General features: G+C 43.1%; 1 pseudogene; it reads left to right on the forward strand.

The window, feature by feature from the left end:
* Window positions 1–7,627: 7,627 nt before the first annotated feature.
* On the forward strand, window positions 7,628–7,790 carry LOC122897755 (annotated as a pseudogene).
* The last annotated feature ends 10,174 nt before the right edge of the window (window positions 7,791–17,964 follow it).

The raw sequence follows: 17,964 nt of genomic DNA on the forward strand, positions 1-17,964 counted from the left end.
CAGCTATCTTTTTAGGTCTCCTGGTCTGATGGTTGCCAAGCCAAGTTCTCAGGATGCAAAATGAGACAAAAAAGAAGGCTATCGCTGTCCTTAGGAGAGAAGGGACAGTTACCCAATTTTTTTAAAAGCCGATCCGAATTTAGAAAGGAAGGGAAAATGTGAAATTCACCTTCTTTCCACCAGGCCAAAGAGGTCTGGGAGGGCTGACTTTGGTAAGACTTGTTACCCTTGGCTGGCCTCTGCCAGTTTTCCCGGGATGCCTCCTGCCTGCTCCAGAGTGAGCCGGGGTGTCCCGTGTCCCAGCCGGTCGTATCCTGACCACCAGAAACTGTACAGGAAGAAAAATAATTTTCTGTCCACCCTTTGTCGTCAGTAAACACTGAGTGACTGAGGGCCGAGACCCCTCTTTCTCTGGGGCACCTCGTTAATTGATAAGGTTACCCAAGATGGCTAAAAGTTCCTCACCGTGGCCGTACTCGATTAATACTTGTGCAGCCTTAAGACAAAATCGTCTTCACCCGAGGCCTCACGCAGGCTCCGGTCCGCTTTGTAAGTCGGCCCAGGCCAGCCGCGGACCAGTTTCTAAGGCGGAACCAGTCGGTCCCGGACCCGGTCCGGTTTTTAAGTCGGACACAGCCCCCAGTGCAGCCGCTTTCGGGACCCTGTCACGAGAAAGAAATGCTCAAGTGACGCGAGGAAGCTCAGAACGCAGAGAGCGGCCGGCCAAGCTGCGGAGCGAGAAGGCAGGACCTGAGAGGGACCCGCCCGCCATCCCCACACGCAGGGAGAAAGCAGCGAGCTCAAGGGGCTCCGCAGGTACTCGCGCTTGTGGCTCCGTGTCCCTGGGGGCTGTTGGGGGGTCTCCTCCGGTTCCCTGGTCTGAGATGAGAACTGTTAAACGCTAAGCTGGGGTACATTAAAAATGTTAAGTTTCTTTGAGCGGAAATCGGTTTAAACGTGGAAGCACGGAACCGGAAGTGGGGGGCGGGCTCTGCCTAGGGGCGCTCGGGCCCGCGGTTTCCCAGAGACAAGGCGGACGCGGAGTGAGGGAATGATTGACACTTCAGGTGTCCTTGGTTCTTTGTGTTGGTCGTCGTTCGTGTGTCGATTTCATAACCTTGAGGCATTTACAGGCAGATTTTGGTTGGCTTATGTACGCCGCCGTGACATTATCACCAACTCTAGAAGGCTTTCATGTTTAACAACCGGGAGCTTACGTTTATAAAGTATTTTCTTCATTTTCCGGTTTTTGTAGGGGTTACACATCTTTTAAGTTTGTCATTATAGGTCACCTAGTGGGTGGCCGGCCTTCAGAGACGCCTTCTGTCAGCTCTAGCAAGGTGTGTCTACACCGCGGATGTAGTGAGGGGCTCACCTCCGGCCTTAGCTGTTGCCTGCCCCATGGCTGCTGGCAGAGCCCCAAAGTCCATGCGGGGGTGAAACTTGATTAGGCTAATGCAGTAGGGCTAGCTTCTAAGTATACTCTTGGAACAGCTGGGGAACTTTTAAAACCTACTGTTGCTGAGAATTGGAATTTTGTTTCTGTAACTCTGAGGATTGATTCCTCTGTGTGGGTAACATTGGGAACCTTTCGTCTTGCGGATATTGGTTTCAGCATGGCCATGTGATACACTCCTTTCCTAGTGAGGGGAACTTCTGCCTGTGTGTCGGGGGGGGGGTGGGGGATGCGGGGGGGAGTGCTTCTGGCAAAGAAGATTCCCCTACCCCAAGAAGAGATCACTGTGACATAAACTCCCCTCTTCCTCACTGGGCTTTATCCTCTGCGTGGAAATGTGGCAAGTGCTGCAACCATCCCTGATTCTCTGACAATAACGGCAAAGAGCTGGGGCTGGGCTCGCCCACTGGGTCCCGGATACTTGACTGAGCCTCTGACTCACCGGATTAAACAACCCTGCCGCCTCACTCCAGTCTTCTTGCTGTGCGGTCTAACAAAGCCCGGTGGGGCCCAAATCCTGGTCACACCTCTTCTACATTTGTAGTGAGTTCTTGGCACCAGCACAATTTATACTGCTACTTTTGGTGGTATTGGTGAGATGGACCTCCCACAGTGAGAATGCATTTTGCATTTTTACCTGGACAAGAAGGCATAAATGCTGGTACATTTCAGCACTTCACTTCAGACACTTCACATGTCTTCAGGATTAAATAGGCTTTAGGGATGAACAGTAAACCTGATGACCATTTATGATATGGTTTCAATTAGAAGCTCTGTGTTAGAAACCTTAAGTGAATTTCTGGAATAACCCATTTATAAATTAGGAACAGCTAGACACTTTAGAAAAAACTTTAGTCTTCAGTAATATGCAGACCCTGCATTCTATGAATGTGGCTTGTGGTTAATGAAAATTCTGATACAAAGTTGTAGTGACCCTTTTACAGAAGTTGCAGTGTTTTTTTTTTTTCTTTAAAGATCTTATTTTTAAATAATCTCTACACCCAATGTGGGACTCAAACCCACCACCCTGAGATCAGGAGTCACGCACGTTTCTCACTGAGCCAGCCAGGTGCCCCCCAAAGTCACAGTGCTTCTTAATCCTTACCTGTGTTAGTGTTTCTTAAGTGGGGATGACTTTTGCTTTCTGGTTCCTACCTCTGCTTTTTCAAATGATAAACAGATAAAGTTCAAGGTGAAAGCAAGCTTCCTACATTTTAGTTCCGTAACGAAGAAAGGGTTCTGGAACAATACCAGCAATGTCCTCCAGCTGAAGACCATCAGGGACACACTCGTTCAGCTTGAGTGGAACAAGTTGGGTTTATTGCAAGCTGCAGCTGGGGAGAAGTACCTTGGGGAGCTGCGGGGCCTCTCAGTGAGGGGGGTTAGAAAGGACTTATTAGTGAACTGGACTTGTGTTAGGTAATTTGGGAAGGAGGTAAGGAACTGGGGGCTTTGGATTGGATGCTGCTAAGAAGAGGGGATTATGATTGGGTAGCTGAGTACTTCTTGCCAAGGAGGACACTAGAATGAGACAAAGAAGCAGCAGTCATTCATTTGCTGGGAGGACTATTTAATATTTTGTGGTTTGGACAATATTCGTGTTTTCTCTGTGTCCAGGTGGGTTCATAGATTGGGTCACTTGGTGACCACAGTCTCTAAAATCTGCTTGTCTGATATTCTGTGACATTGTTTATGGTCACTAGGAGAATAGCAAGGACCAGCTGTGAAGGCCTGGCCAGCTTCCGGATGTCAGAGCCTACGTTTTTCCTTCTTTTTTTTCCCTCTCAATAGTTAAGACTTATTGTTTGTGTTGTACTAGGCACTAAGTACCTACATATTCAGATTGAACCATCCGCCCCTTATGAGGTGGCATTATCATTGTCCTTATTTAATAGGTGTAGGAACTGCCACCTGCAGTGCTAACCAGTTTGTCCAAGGTTGGGGTGTAAGTTCAGACCGATGCCAGAGACCACAATGTCTTAACCGCTCCTCTCTACAAAACCATAAGGCTGTGCCTGGGCATTAAGACTCAAGTTAGGGCCGCTTTATAAATAGCAAAGGTATTAATATATGTGGTGCCTAGCTTGAACTAGAAGCCAAGCACGAATCGGAAACAAATTATAATAGCGCACCTGATGAGGGAGCAGAAGCCTGGCTGAAAACAAAGCAAAAGCTGGCACCTTGCACCCCCTCTCCACCCGCTCCCCTCCTCCGTAATATGTGTCACATTCCTCAGGCACCCCTGACTGCCCCAGAAGGAAAACAAACAGTTAACTTGCAGAGATCACAATCCTGCAAGGCAGGAGTCTTCCTTGGTTTACAAATGTCCTTGAGATTTACAACAAAGAAGTTACCTTATCAATAGCCCAATTTCCAAAGGCACATAACTCAGTTCCTCAAGCCCTAATGTCGCCCTCCCCTCCATAAAAACTGAAGGAGGCTGAGGTAGAAGGAAAAGTAAATAAAGTTAAATTTCTAAACCCAAGTCTCACTAACAAGGACACTTGATAGCAGGAATGTCACATTCCACCGGGAGACTCCCAATTGTCTTTATGTTAGTGCTTCATTAGAGGGAAAGTGGCCTTGGCTTGAGAGTAACCAGGCCTTCAATATCCTGACAGTCTTCCTTACCCCAATAGCCCTTCTGAACACCCCCTTGTCCTCACCTACCCAACTCCTGTGTATATAACCAGCCACTCCTCACATGCCCGACGCAGCATCTCCGTCTGCCCACGGGTCCTGTCCCTGTGCTCTAGTAAACCACCGTTTTGCACCAAAGGCGTCTTAAGAATTCTTTCTTAGCCGTTGGCTCCGAACCTCACCCAGGTTCAAGAACTTCATCACACCCATACTATGAAGCCCTTTGAAATTGTGCTCTAGAAAGATACTTACTGACCTGCAAAAACTGTTGATGATATAGGAACAACCAAAAGCATTAGAAAACGGAATCTGGATTTCTGCTCACCTGAGGAACTTTTTAAACCTGAAGTTTAGACCCACTGAGACAAAATACTGATGGTGGGGCTCCGGCATCCATATTCCCCGGCATTTGAACTCTTCTCGCACAGGCTCAATGTAGCGTTTCGAGGGGTAAGCTGAGGCTTAACCCACTGAGCCACCCAGGTGCCCGGGCAAGCTGAGGCTTACTCGTCAGTTACTCGTCAGACTTTCCTGTTGTATGACCAAGAACATTGATAGTTCTCAGGACCTCAGAACTGTGGGACGCGGCACATTGATAGTTCTCAGGACCTCAGAACTGTGGGACGCGGCTATTTAACACTCTTTCTGGACATTTTACTTGGCGAGGGTTGGCTGGTGCTCTTGAAGAACCAAATAATAATAGCAACTCTTTATGAAGTTACATGGCTCCACGCCAGCATTTTCATCCATCTTTTTTTTATTGCCACAAATAGTCCTCCAGTGTGACTATTATTACCTCCACCTAGAGCAAGAAAACTAAGACACAGGGACAGTGAGGGACTTGTCCACGGAGGCATGTCAATAATCCTGTCACTCTGAGCCCAGTTCCCATGTCCTGCTACTTTCTCAGTTTACTTGTTAACATCCCAGCAAGTTCTACAAGCTTTGAAAAAGGCATGCAAAAGTCTAAAGAGGTTTCGAATGTCTGTCTTTATACTACTATGTAATCTTTGCTTTCTGCACCTGTGATATATCAAATTAGCGCTAGCACAGGGAATATCATTTGCATGACAAAAAGACACTGAGCTTACAGTCATAGAATCATTTCAGTCTTCATGATACTGAGAGATCAGCTACAATAACCAGATTAAAAGCCTCCTTAGAATTGGAATTCCAGAGATATTTACAGAAAAGAGTTTTACACAAGGTCCAAAATATCAAATCAGTTTTTAAAAAAATTTTACTTACATAATAGAGTCCAAATGCCAAGGCCTCTGGAATATTAACGCCTAAAGTTTGGTGCAGTAATTTTAAAGGGAGCACTGAATGTCTTACTCATGTCAGATTTGCTTTACTTAAGACTCAGATGACATTTCTAAGTAAAATGACTATATTCTTGGCTAATTTTACATGCAAATGACTTTGTATTTTGAATAATAAAACCACTTTAGTTGTATATTTTGAATTATTGGTGAATCTTGACTGAGGAACAAATTCACATAAACTGTACATTTTGCCGTTAAACATATTCTGAAATGGATTAGTTTCTTGATGATTTAAGCATTCACATTTCAGTTAATGAATCTTGGTAACAGTGTTGTTTGGTTTTATCATGTTTGAAAATGGCTTTTTGGTCCCTATAATTAATTTTTCGTTTTTGAAGAAGGACTGAGAAAGAGAACTGAGCTACAGTAAACTTTATTACTAGCTTTCAGTTCTCCCAGGAATCATGGCTAGAGGTATACTTCCTTCCTCTTTACTTAAAGCTGTCATTAATGTTTATGTCATGATGATGTTGATTTTAAAAAACAGAATCTCATGAAAAGAATACCATGAGTATGTGATTAATGGATCATGAAAAAGATTAGCTCAATCACCAAATTAAAAGTTACTGGTTTAGAGTTTTCTTTTTTTTTTTAAGATTTTATTTATTTATTTGACAGAGACCACAAGCAGGCAGAGAGGCAGGTAGAGATAAAGGAAAGGAAGCAGGCTCCCCGCTGAGCAGAGAGCCCGATTCAGGGCTTGATCCGAGGACCCTAGGATCATGACCTGAGCCAAAGACAGAGGCTTTAACCCACTGAGCCACCCAGGCACCCCTAGATTTTTCTTATACTTGTATTGCATGTAGTAAAATCTAGATTAAAGATGGCGAATTTGAGGGACACCTGGGTGGCTCAGTCAGTTAAGTGTCTGCCTTCTGCTTAGGTGGTTCTGGGATCAAGTCCTGAATCAGGATCCTTGCTCAGTGGGGGGCCTACTTTCCCTCTGCCTGCCGCTCCCCCTGCTTGTGCTTTCTCTCTCTCTTTGACAAATAAATAAATAAATCTTAAAAAAGTAAAGATGGCAAATTTGGTTCAAAAGTGACTGAAATGATTTTTATATCCTAATTTTTTGGAGATTAACATTTACTACAAATATAATATTTTAGGGATGTTCAGCAGCATACAGGCTTCTGTCCCCAGTCTTAGTCTTTGACATACACAATACTCCCCAATGAGAATTAGCATTCACAAGGATGATTCCGAGGTATTGTCACAGGGTTTTTTCATGCCATCCAAAATATAAGATTTTGGGCATCACCATTGTATGGGTTGTATGGTAATGATTTTATTTGGTAGACCTCAGAAAAATTTGCTATGTTCTTTATTGTGATAGTAGATCTCTCCCTCTGGCCCAGGCCTGACCCAGTGAAATATCTCATCTCTCCACCAAACAGAATTATTCCTTGTTCTTGTTACTTGGACATGGAGTAAAAGCAGCTCTAGTGGAAGGGAAGCAGACAAACTCCGACTGGGGTGACATCTTTCCCACCCCACAGACAGGATGATGTATGGTAACAAGGAATGAAACTAACTCAGAAAGAGAAACAGAAACAAGTTGAAATCCCAGTAGGTAAGGTGTGTTGGTGGTGATCTTCCCTGATTTCTCAGATTCTGCACCTTTTTCTTAGATTCAGTCAGTGAGCTACCTAAGCTATCAAAGGCAATATGTTCTCTTTTCTTAAGCTACTTTCAGATGGGCTTTTGTCACTTGCAACCAAGAGTCCTAAAGAATGTAGTAGTCAACGTACTGAGTGCCTGCTCATATGGCCACTATTTTCTATGTAGCAAAAGCAGGAAAGTGAGCCAAGTTATTTTAGACACACTTTAAAAAAGAAGATCTGTTTATTTTTGAGAGAGAGAGAGTGTGGGTGTGGGGAAGGGAGGGACAGAGGGAGAGAGAGTCTCAAGCAGACCCCTGCTGAGCATGGTGTCTGATGTGGGGTTCCTTCCCTCTACCGTGGATCAGGGTCTGAGCCGAAATCAAGACTCAGTCACCCAACTGACTGAACCACCCAGGCTCCCAGACACACTTTTCTTTTTTCCTTTTCTTCTTCTTCTTCTTTTGTCATCAAGTGCCCTTTTAAATGCTCATCATCTGCTTATCCCATCCCCCCACCCAACTCCCCTTCAGCAACCCTCAGGTTTTTTTTTTCCTGTAGTGCCCCTAGACACACTTTTTAACAGGGTTTGAAATATACGGGATTATAGCTTTGTGCGGTGACAGTATTGTAGCCAGTGAGCTTTATCCAAGGTGCAGTTATTGCTAATTGAAAACTTTCTCCAGTGTCCTGCTGTGGTAACTAGAAATATAAAAGATTGTACCAGAGGTAGTATTAGAGTGGTACATGGCTCTCCACAAGCCTTATACCAAACTTAATTTTTTTTTTAAGATTTTATTTATTTATTTGACAGAGAGAAATCACAAGTAGACAGAGAGGCAGGCAGAGAGAGAGAGAGGGAAGCAGGCTCCCTGCTGAGCAGAGAGCCCGATGCGGGACTCGATCCCAGGACTCCGAGATCATGACCTGAGCCGAAGGCAGCGGCTTAACCCACTGAGCCACCCAGGCGCCCCCAAACTTAATTTTTTCATTGTCTTGGCATGCAACTAAAATTTAATAATGAAAAATAAATATTAGGTATAATGATAAATCATATCCCAGGTCTGCACATGGTTTTCTGAGAGTGGTACAAGCCTGGCTTGTGCATTTCGTCTCACAAATGTTTGTTGCCGTAAGAGGCTAGGGAGGCCGCAGAAGAGGAGTTCTCATATAGGAAGAGGAAGATTGCGCAAGAGGCGGAAGTGTTCAATTCTTCTGCTTTTCTTTACTCAACACTTGGTTTCCATTGAAGGAAAAGAGTGAATCTAATTCTCAGTCACCCTTCCTGGGTTGTAATTAAACTTGGGGAGGTTACACAGACAAGATTTGATTTCCTTAGGGGTTAGCATGTGGCTGAAGGAGGTTAGGTGCTAATGAACGGAAGAGGTGGTGAGACCTGCACCCCCGACTCGTGATGGTGCTGGTTCCCCAGGGTCTCATTTCCACCCCACCAGTGGGGCCATCTGTAACCTGCGAAATCATGAGTCCCACTGCTTTGTCTCTACTCCACACTATCCCAGTGTCAGACTCCTGTCTCTAAGCTACCTGCTTGTCTGGTACCATGGAATACTCAAAGTATCTCAGTGCAGCGAGTCCAAAATGAAACTCTTCACCTCTCTTCCTAAACTTCCTGCTGTATCTCTGTGACTTTCAGTGGCGAAATCATTCTGCACTATTGTTCAGGCATGTGTCTGGATACCACCTGTTACTTTTCTGACTCACTTGGAGCATTCAATCAGTTTTTCAAAATAGCTCTTAAGATTTGTAGCCATCCCTGATACCCCCTTTCTCTCTGCCCTCTCAGTAATCCTGCAACAAGTCCTAGCACCTAAATACCTGTCCAGCTCATTTATCTTTTACTCCATCTCTGCTGCTGCTACTGTGTTGTGAGCCACTGTCCCCTCCCTCCTGGATCAGCATGGTAACCTCCTAACTGGATGCCTTGCTTCCAGTCTGGACTCTACAATCTTTTCACCATGGTACAGCGGGATGGGCTGTTTAATACATAGATCTGCCATGATACTCCACTGCTTTTGATCTTTCAGGGGCTTCCCTTTGCTCTTAGAAAGAAGGTGTTGTGTGGTCTGGATGCATTTCTCATGGCACTCACTCTCCTCCTCCCCTTTTTTATGTTATCTATGCTGATCTTGTCTCTGTTCCCTTAACATCCTATCCAGAATGTTCTTTCACCCCCCTCACTTCTTTTTATTGAAATATAATTAACATACAGTATTATATTTTAGGTATACAATGTAACGATTCCACATTCTGTATGTTACTTGATGAGGAATTAATATCCAGAATATATAAGGAACTTACACAGCTCAACACTGGGGGAAAGAATCCAGTTAAAAATGGGCAGGGGTGCCTGGGTGGCTCAGTTGTTAAGCATCTGCCTCTCTGTGTCAAATAAATAAAATCTTAAAAGATAACAAAACAAAACGGGCAGAGTACTTCTTTTCCAGAGAAGACCTCTAGGTGGCCAACAGACACATGAAGAGATGCTCAACGTCACTCATCATCAGGGAAATGCAAATCAAAACCACAATGAGATGATCACCTCACATCTTTCAGAATGGCTAAAATCAACAGCACAAGAAACAAGCGTTAGTGAGGATGTGGAGAGAAAGGAACCCTTGTGCACTGCTGGTGGGAATGCAAACTGGTGCAGCCACTATGGAAAACAGTGTGTCGATTTCTCCAAAAATTAGAACTACCCTATGATCCAGTGATTCCATTACCGAGTATTTGCCCAAAGAAAATGAAAATCATAATTCTTTCATCCCTTTGCCAAGTTGCCAGATTAGTCTTCCCAGACCTCAGAATTAGGCTCAGGTGCTCGTATGTCCACGGCTCTCTTCCTTTTATCTTATTACTCATCTCAGATTGTCATTATACATTCATTTGTATAGTTATTTGTCTCTCACTAAATTTTAACTCCTGTGAGATCCAGGTCTATGTTTTCTTTTACAGTGTATTCCCCAGAGCCTTACATTTTTCCATTCACTTGACATAATGGTGATTCAGTATATTTGAAACAGGACAGTTCATGCTTTACACCATGTGTATTAAGTTGGCTTTGGGCGCCAGAGAGTAAACCTAACCGCCATTTATAATATAGTTTGATTTTTAAGCTATTGTTTAAGAACAACCAAACTGTAAATGAATTTCTGAGACCTCCCACTAAAAAGTTAAAAACTCTTGGGCGCCTGGGTGGCTCAGTGGGTTAAAGCCTCTGCCTTCGGCTCAGGTCATGATCCCGGGGTCCTGGGATCGAGCCCCGCATCGGGCTCTCTGCTCAGCAGGGAGCCTGCTTCCTTCTCTCTCTCTGCCTGTCTCTCTGCCTACTTGTGATCTCTGTCTGTCAAATAAATAAATAAAATCTTTAAAAAAAAAGTTAGAAACTCTTAAATTAGAGCTATTTAATATACATATTGTTAACTTCTGTCATAGTAATATAACAATGTGCAGATGGTATTACCAGAAAGTGTTTAGAAATTAATGGATATTTAGGAGCGCCTGGTGGCTCAGTTGGTTAAGCCTCTACTCAGGTCATGAGCCTAGGGTCCTAGGATTGAGCCCCATGTTGGGCTGTTTGCTCAGCGGGGAGCCTGCTTCTGCCTCTCCCTCTGCCTGCCAATCTGCCTGCTTGTGCTCTCTCTCTGTCAAATAAAAAAATTAATAAAGTCTTGAGAAAAAACAAGTTAATGGATATTTAGATGAAGGTCTTATAGTCATTTTATAAATGCCTCTTCTTTATGTTAGAGCTACTCAGGAGAGCAGGGACTATATCGATTTTTACTTCTCAGTACCTTGTGACTAATACAACATCTGTGACACAGGAAAAACTCAGTAAGTGTTTGTGGAATGAATGAATGATGCTGTTTAGTTTTCTTACTTTTAGCCCTTTACTCCTGATGCAATATTTCTACTTCTATTTCCCCTTTACTTAACTAACTTATATTTCTCTCTCTCTCTTTTTAAGATTTTATTTATTTATTTATTTGACAGACAGAGATTACAGGTAGGCAGAGAGGCAGGCAGAGAGAGAGAGGAAGGGAAGCAGGTTCCCTGCCGAGCAGAGAGCCCGATGCGGGGCTCGATCCCAGGACCCTGGGATCACAACCCGAGCCGAAGGCAGAAGCTTTAACCCACTGAGCCACCCAGGCGCCCCTATATTTCTCTTTTAAGCTTCAGTGCAGGCATCACCTGTGCAAAGTCTTCGCAGATGATGACTGCCCCTCTGTGTATTATCACGTGTGTGTGTATGTCAGTGAACTTCCCATGCTATCTGATCAGTGTCTGGGTTTCAGTCTCTTCCTGTGTAATCAGACCTCTTTGAGGAGAACTCTCTATCTCTAGGGCCTTGCACAGTCCCAGGTGTACCATAATTTCTCAAAAAAATTCTTATTGAGTGAAATAAGTAGTTAATTGATGAATGTTCAGCCTTCAAAGGTCCTGGAGCCCAGCAGCATTCTTGGTACATTGTAATTGCTCTAAAATTGCTTCTTAAATGAAAGAAATGAATGAGTGGATCTTCAGCCTTCAAAATTTATTTTGATCTCAATTTAAATTAAAAAAATGTAGATAAGAGGAGCACCTGGGTGGTTCAGTCAGTTAAACATTCTACTCTTGATTTCAGCTCAGATCATGGTCTCAGGGTCTTGAGATCGAGCCCAGTGTTGGGCTCCACACTCAGAAGGGAGTCTGCTTGGGATTCTCTCCTCTCCCTCTGGCCCTTCCCTTTTCCCCCCTTTGAAAAAAAAAAAAAGGTAGGTAAGTGACCTGAATATCTTTGATGTAAATCCAGATCTATGCATTTTTATTTTATTTCTCAAAATGCAATAAAAAGATAATAGCCAAACAAAAAATAGAGCCAGATCCCTTTATAGATTTTAGTGAAAGCAACATAGCTACCCAAAATGGAAATCATATGCCAGAAATTTATCAAGTATTGACCTTTAAAAAAAAGAAACACAAAGGAGCCTGGGTGGCTCAGTCAGTTAAACATCCAACTCTTGATTTCAGCTCAGGTCCTGATCTCAGGGTTGAGAGATCGAGCCCCACATTGGGCGAGCCCCACATTGGGCGAGCCCCACATTGGGCGAGCCCCACATCAGGCTCCTTGCTGAGCATGAAGCCTGCTTAAGATTCACTTCCTCCCTTTGTCTCTGCCCTTTCCCATTTGCTTGCTCTCTCAAAATCAATCAGTCAAAATAAAAAATTTACAAAACCACGGTTACATTTTATATAAAAAAAGAGATTCTTAAATGCGGCAAACTATACATATAATGAATATTAAAGATCTAGGGATAAAAAGTCATTGTTGAAAAAAAAGTCACTGTAGAACATTGCATTTAGCAGTGAATTATGGAAAGCTTTTCCCCTGAGATTGGGGAATGAGACAAGGATGCCCACTATACCTCAGTCTTAGTCAATACTGAGGTCCTAACCAGAGCAAGAAGGAAAATAAATGTGAAGGGCAAATGATTCAAGGGCAGGAAGTGAAATTGTCATTATTCTCAAATGACATCATTGTCTATGTAAAAAAAAAAATCCAAAGCTCTATCTCTAGGTAAACTATAAGAATTAGTAAGTACATTTAGCAAGGTTGTTGCATAGAGATAGTTGTATTTCTGTATGCCAGCAATAAGCAAGTAGAAAATGAAATTTGAAATACCATTTATAGTAGCATCAAAAATGTTAGATACCAAATTGGAAAAAAAATTTCAGATACCTAGAATAAATTTGATAAAAGGTACAAAAAGTGCACCATTGCTGAGAGAAATTAAAAAGACCTAAGTAAATGGAGGAATACCTCATGTTTATGGATTGGGAGAGTCCATGATACTAGTTCTCCCCAAACTGACCTATAGATTCATTAATACAGTGCAATCCTGGCAGTTTTTAACAATTGACCAGGAAATTCTAAATTTTGTATGGAAATGCAAAGGTCCAGCAATTGTCAAGAATACTTTGAAGAGGGGCGTTTGGGTGGCTTAGTGGGTTAAGCCTCTGCCTTCGGCTCAGATCATGATCTCAGGGTCCTGGGATCGAGCCCCGCATCGGGCTCTCTGCTCAGCAGGGAGCCTGCTTTCCCCTCTTTCTCTGCCTGCTTCTACTGCCTACTTGTGATCTCTCTGTCAAATAAATAAATTAAATCTTAAAAAAAAAGAATACTTTGAAGAACAGAACAAACTGAGAGGACTTAAAAGATATCATCAGATGTCATGACGTATTATAAGCTGTAGCATTTAAGATACTGTGGTATTAGCATAAGAATAGAAAGACAAATTGAACAGAAGAGAGTCCAGAAATAGACACATTTCACTTGAATTATGAACAAGGGGTTGTTTCAATGTGGTTGGGCAAGGAGGGATGATGCTGAGTCAACTCCATGTCCATATGAAAAAGGCATCTTGACCCGCTAACCCAACCATATGCAAAAATCAATCTCAGATGGATTGTAGCTGTATATGTGAATGGTAAAAACCATAAAACATTTAGAAGAAAGCATAGGAGAATGTCTTCATAATTTTGGAGGTATCAAATTATTGGTGCCTAAAAGCACTAATTAAAAAGAAACTGTACTCATTGAAATTAAGAACTTCTGTTCATCAAAGGGCAGCATAAAAATAGTGAAAAAGCAAGTCAGAAGTCACAGTGTGGGAGAGGATATTTGAAAAGTGATGGACTTCAGCAGGGAGATGTACATTGTGAAGATATCATTTCATGCGCACCAAAATGCCTTAAATGGAAAAAAAACACAATAATACCAAGTTTTGGCGAGGCCATGAAATAACTGGAGCTCTCCTACCCTGCGGATGGGAGTATGCATTGAAACAACTCTTTTTGAAAATTGTTTGGGAGGCTTTACTAAAGTGGAACATAAAATACCCTATGACCCAGCTGTTTTATTCTAGCTAGGTGCCCTGCAGAAAGGTGTGGGCAAGTTTCCCAAAAGGTAAGTACAAGAATGCTCATGGGAGCACTTTGCAGTAGTTCCAAGGCTGTCCACTGTCCACATAGCCATCAGCTGTAGGCTGGGTACATAAATTATAACATATAAATACAACAGAACACAATATATCAGAACAAACGCAGATGACTCTCTTAATATTATTGAATGGAAGAAGCCACGTACTAGGCAGTAAATACTGGGTTATTCTATTTACATAAAGTTCAAAACCAGGCAAAAATAATGCATAATCTTAAGAATTGAGATAGGGTATGCCCTTGTGAGAAGGAACAAACGAGGATACTCTGGGTGCTGGTAACGTCCTATTTTGTGATGTGGCCACTGGTAACTTTTGTGAAAATGTACTGACCTGCGTACTTAAGATTTGTGTACATTTCTGTGCATTTATGTAAATTAAAAAAATTACTAGGGTACCTGGTGGCTCAGTCATTTAAGCACCTGCCTTCAGCTCAGGTTATGATCTCAGGATCCTGGGATGAGCCCTTCCTCGGGCTCTCTGCTCAGCAAGAAAGGAGTCTGCTTCTCCCTCTGCCCCTCTCCCACTTGTGCTCCCTCCCTCCCTCTCTTTCAAATAATTAAATAAAATCTTTAAAAAAATTACCTAAAGAATTGGCTTACATGAGAGGAAGATGTCAGAGAATAATTTTTACAGAATGCTTAGGAATTAGTAAGTACAAGATTAATAACCTAAAAGAAAAATAGCCAACAATAAATAGGCAGTCACCATGGGAGAAAGTTATAATGACAGAAGCATTTGAAAACATGTATAACCTCTTCAGTGTTTAGGGAAATAGGTCTTCAAACAACAATACCAATTTCATGTTCTCCAATTGGCAAACATGTAAAGGCTAGATAATGCGAAGTTCCGGCAAAGATACTGATTGGGGAAAATTCTTATATGCTGTTAGTGGGAGTGCAAATGAGCAAGCCCAGTTTGGAGAACAATTTGGCCAGAGATGGTAAAGTTGAAGATGCATTATCCTTTGATTCACCAATTCCATTTTTAGGTAGATATCTAGAAAAATTCTTAACCTTATCTAACAGGAGACAAGTAAGAATGTTCTTTGTAGTATTGCTTATTGCAAAAAATTATGAAAATGATCTAAATATAGGGCAGATGGAGACTGGATGAAATATGTGTCATGTTCATACAATAGAACACTATACAGCAAATAAAATAACAGAACCATTGTATTAAAGCTGTGAAACATAATTTTTTAAAAAGATTTTGTTTATTTGACAGAGATCACAAGTGAGCAGAAAGGGGGAAGCAGGCTCCTCGCTGAGCAGAGAGATCAATGCAGAACTCCATCCCAGGACCCTGAGATCATGACCTGAGCTGAAGGCAGAGGCTTAACCCACTGAGTCACCCAGGAGCCCCTGTGAAACATAATTTTAAAAACATGCAAAACAGGAGTGCCTGGGGGGCTCAGTCAGTTAAGCCTCTGCCTTTGGCTTAGGTCATGATCTGGGAGTCCTGGGATTGAGCCCTTCCTTGGGCTCCCTGCTTAGTGGGGAGCGTGCTTTTCCCCCTCCCTCTGGTCCTCCCCTTGCTTGTGTTCTCTCTCTCTCTCAGATAAATAAAATCTAAAATCTTTTAAAAAACACACAAAACAGTAGTGTCTATGATCTATGCTATCTGTATAAAAATGCACAGAAACAGGGGCACCTGGGTGGCTCAGTGGTTTAAAGCCTCTGCCTTCGGCTCAGGTCATGATCCCAGGGTCCTGGGATCAAGCCCTGCATCGGGCTCTCTGCTCCATGGGGGAGCTGGCTTCCTCCTCTCTCTCTGCCTGCCTCTCCGCCTACTTGTAATCTGTCTGTCAAATAAATAAGTAAAATCTTTTTTAAAAAATAAATAAAAATGCACAGAAACAACAAACAATGATCATGATAATGATTGCCCATAAGAAGGAAGACAAACAGGAGGAGGAAAGAAGTACACGTTGGGGAGGGGGTGTTCCACTTGCATAATTGTAGAACTAATTATATTTTACTTAAAAATAACTGAGACAGGATACAAGGTAAATAATTGATAAAGCTGTGTAGTAAGTATGCAGATATTATATTCTCTTTAACTTTCTCTGTAATCTTTTACAATAAAAAAGATTTAACAGGAATAAAAATTGAAATGCCGTGCTGTTTTTCACAAAAGTAGAACCCCCTCAAAAAAAGAGAGCTACTTAGGCATGTGTGGTCATGACACTTCACTGGATATATCTTACTGATGAATATTTTGTTCCTGCACTCAAAAATGCATCCAAAAGCATAGGGAGTTGTCTTTAAACAATAATAGCTAACAGTTACATAATGCTTCCTTTGTCATGCCCTTCCTTTCCCGCCCCCTCCCTGTGGCTTTCTTTCTCCATCTCCGCCCCCCTTCCTTCCTTTTCTCTTTCAGACTTCTTTTTTAATTGCAAAGTGTTACGTTCATACAAACACTGCATACAACCTAAACATATAGCTTACAAATTATTGTGAAGTGAATGCTTTGTAAGTGCCCCGAACTGCGGGTGAGGAGCACAGCCTGGTCAGCCCCCGGGGTCGCCTCTGCTGGGTTCTGTTGTAAGAGGCACAGAGAGGCAGCACACAAGTGTGCACTCACATTTCAATTTCCACATGTGGCGGTTAAGAGATTCCTATCTGATTCTTAACTCCTAGGGTTGCTGCAAAGCTTAAGTAGAAAGTACTTAGAAGAGTGTGCCTGGCAAGTAGAATTGTTTGTGCTCCTCTGGTCCTATTTCTCCTCCTCCCCCCACCCTCCCGCCTGTCAGATGTGACCCCCAGAGGTCGACAGGAACACTGTTTTCAGGACTTTCCTTTTCAGTAGGAACGTATGGGCAGGAAAACTCATGAAAGATGTGTGAAACGGGACGTGTATTTCCTGCTCTAATACTGAGATGAACACGCAGAAGTTTACAGTGGGCGCAGTTCAGAAATTGAGAGTCCTAAAGAGACATGTACCCTTTTTACCCAGCGGTACTTTTACATCAAGGAGAAAAGCTGATGTCGTAGTGAATCTGTAATGTGAATTTGGCAGTTTAAGAGGTGTGTCCCAGCAGGAGAAACACAGTGGCTGAGAAGCAACAAGAGTAGTGAAGAGATTGTGCATTGTGGTCATGTTGATCATTAAGTCATCCAAAATTTTTTTTTTAAGATTTTCTTTATTTGTCAGAGAGAGAGCGCACAAGCAGGGAGGGTAGTGTTGGGTCCCCCAATAATGGGTCCATGGTCAAAGGAGCGAGACTGATACAAAGTGAAGGTCAAGCAAAGCTTTATTTTGTGCCAAGCATGGAGAATCAAACCAACTGGTTGGGGCCGCCCCTTACAGAGAGGGTGACCCCTCCCTGCCTCACAGACTAACTTTTATAGAGCAAAGGCCATGTGGTTGAGCCTGGCCACACACATGTGGCCAGTGAGGTTGCAAAACACAGAGAAAGCTGCACAGTCATGCTAGGTCACACACAGGTGGCCAATTGAATTACAGTTCACCCCATAGTAGCTATTTGAACTAACCTATCATCTTGGTCAGAATCGGGCGCCCAAAGGTCAGGGCCCACGCTCCTTGGTAGCTAGGGAGACAGTATGCACGCTCTACTGATTGGATGTCTCCACTTGACCAGACTCATCCCTTCATTCCGGCCGTTATCTCCACCTGACCTGACCCACCCTTGTATTTGGGCTTTGTTACCTGGGACTGGTTTCCTGGACGTACTTTTAAGTAAGTTCCCCTTGCCGGGGGCAGGGTCAGTTGAAGTTGTACTGCATAAACAACAAAATGGCTGTTCAACCGAGGTGGGGCCGCTCTAGCTAAATAGGCCCTTACAGTAGCAGGCTTAGGGAGAAGCAGACTCCCTGCTGAGCACAGAGCCCGATATGGAGCTCCATCCTAGGACCCCAGCATCATGACCTGAGCCGAAGGACGACGGTTGACATACTGAGCTACCTAGGCGTCCCCCCAAAAGT

Source organism: Neovison vison, chromosome X (assembly GCF_020171115.1).
Source record: "Neovison vison isolate M4711 chromosome X, ASM_NN_V1, whole genome shotgun sequence".
NCBI classification, from domain to species: Eukaryota; Metazoa; Chordata; class Mammalia; order Carnivora; family Mustelidae; genus Neogale; species Neogale vison.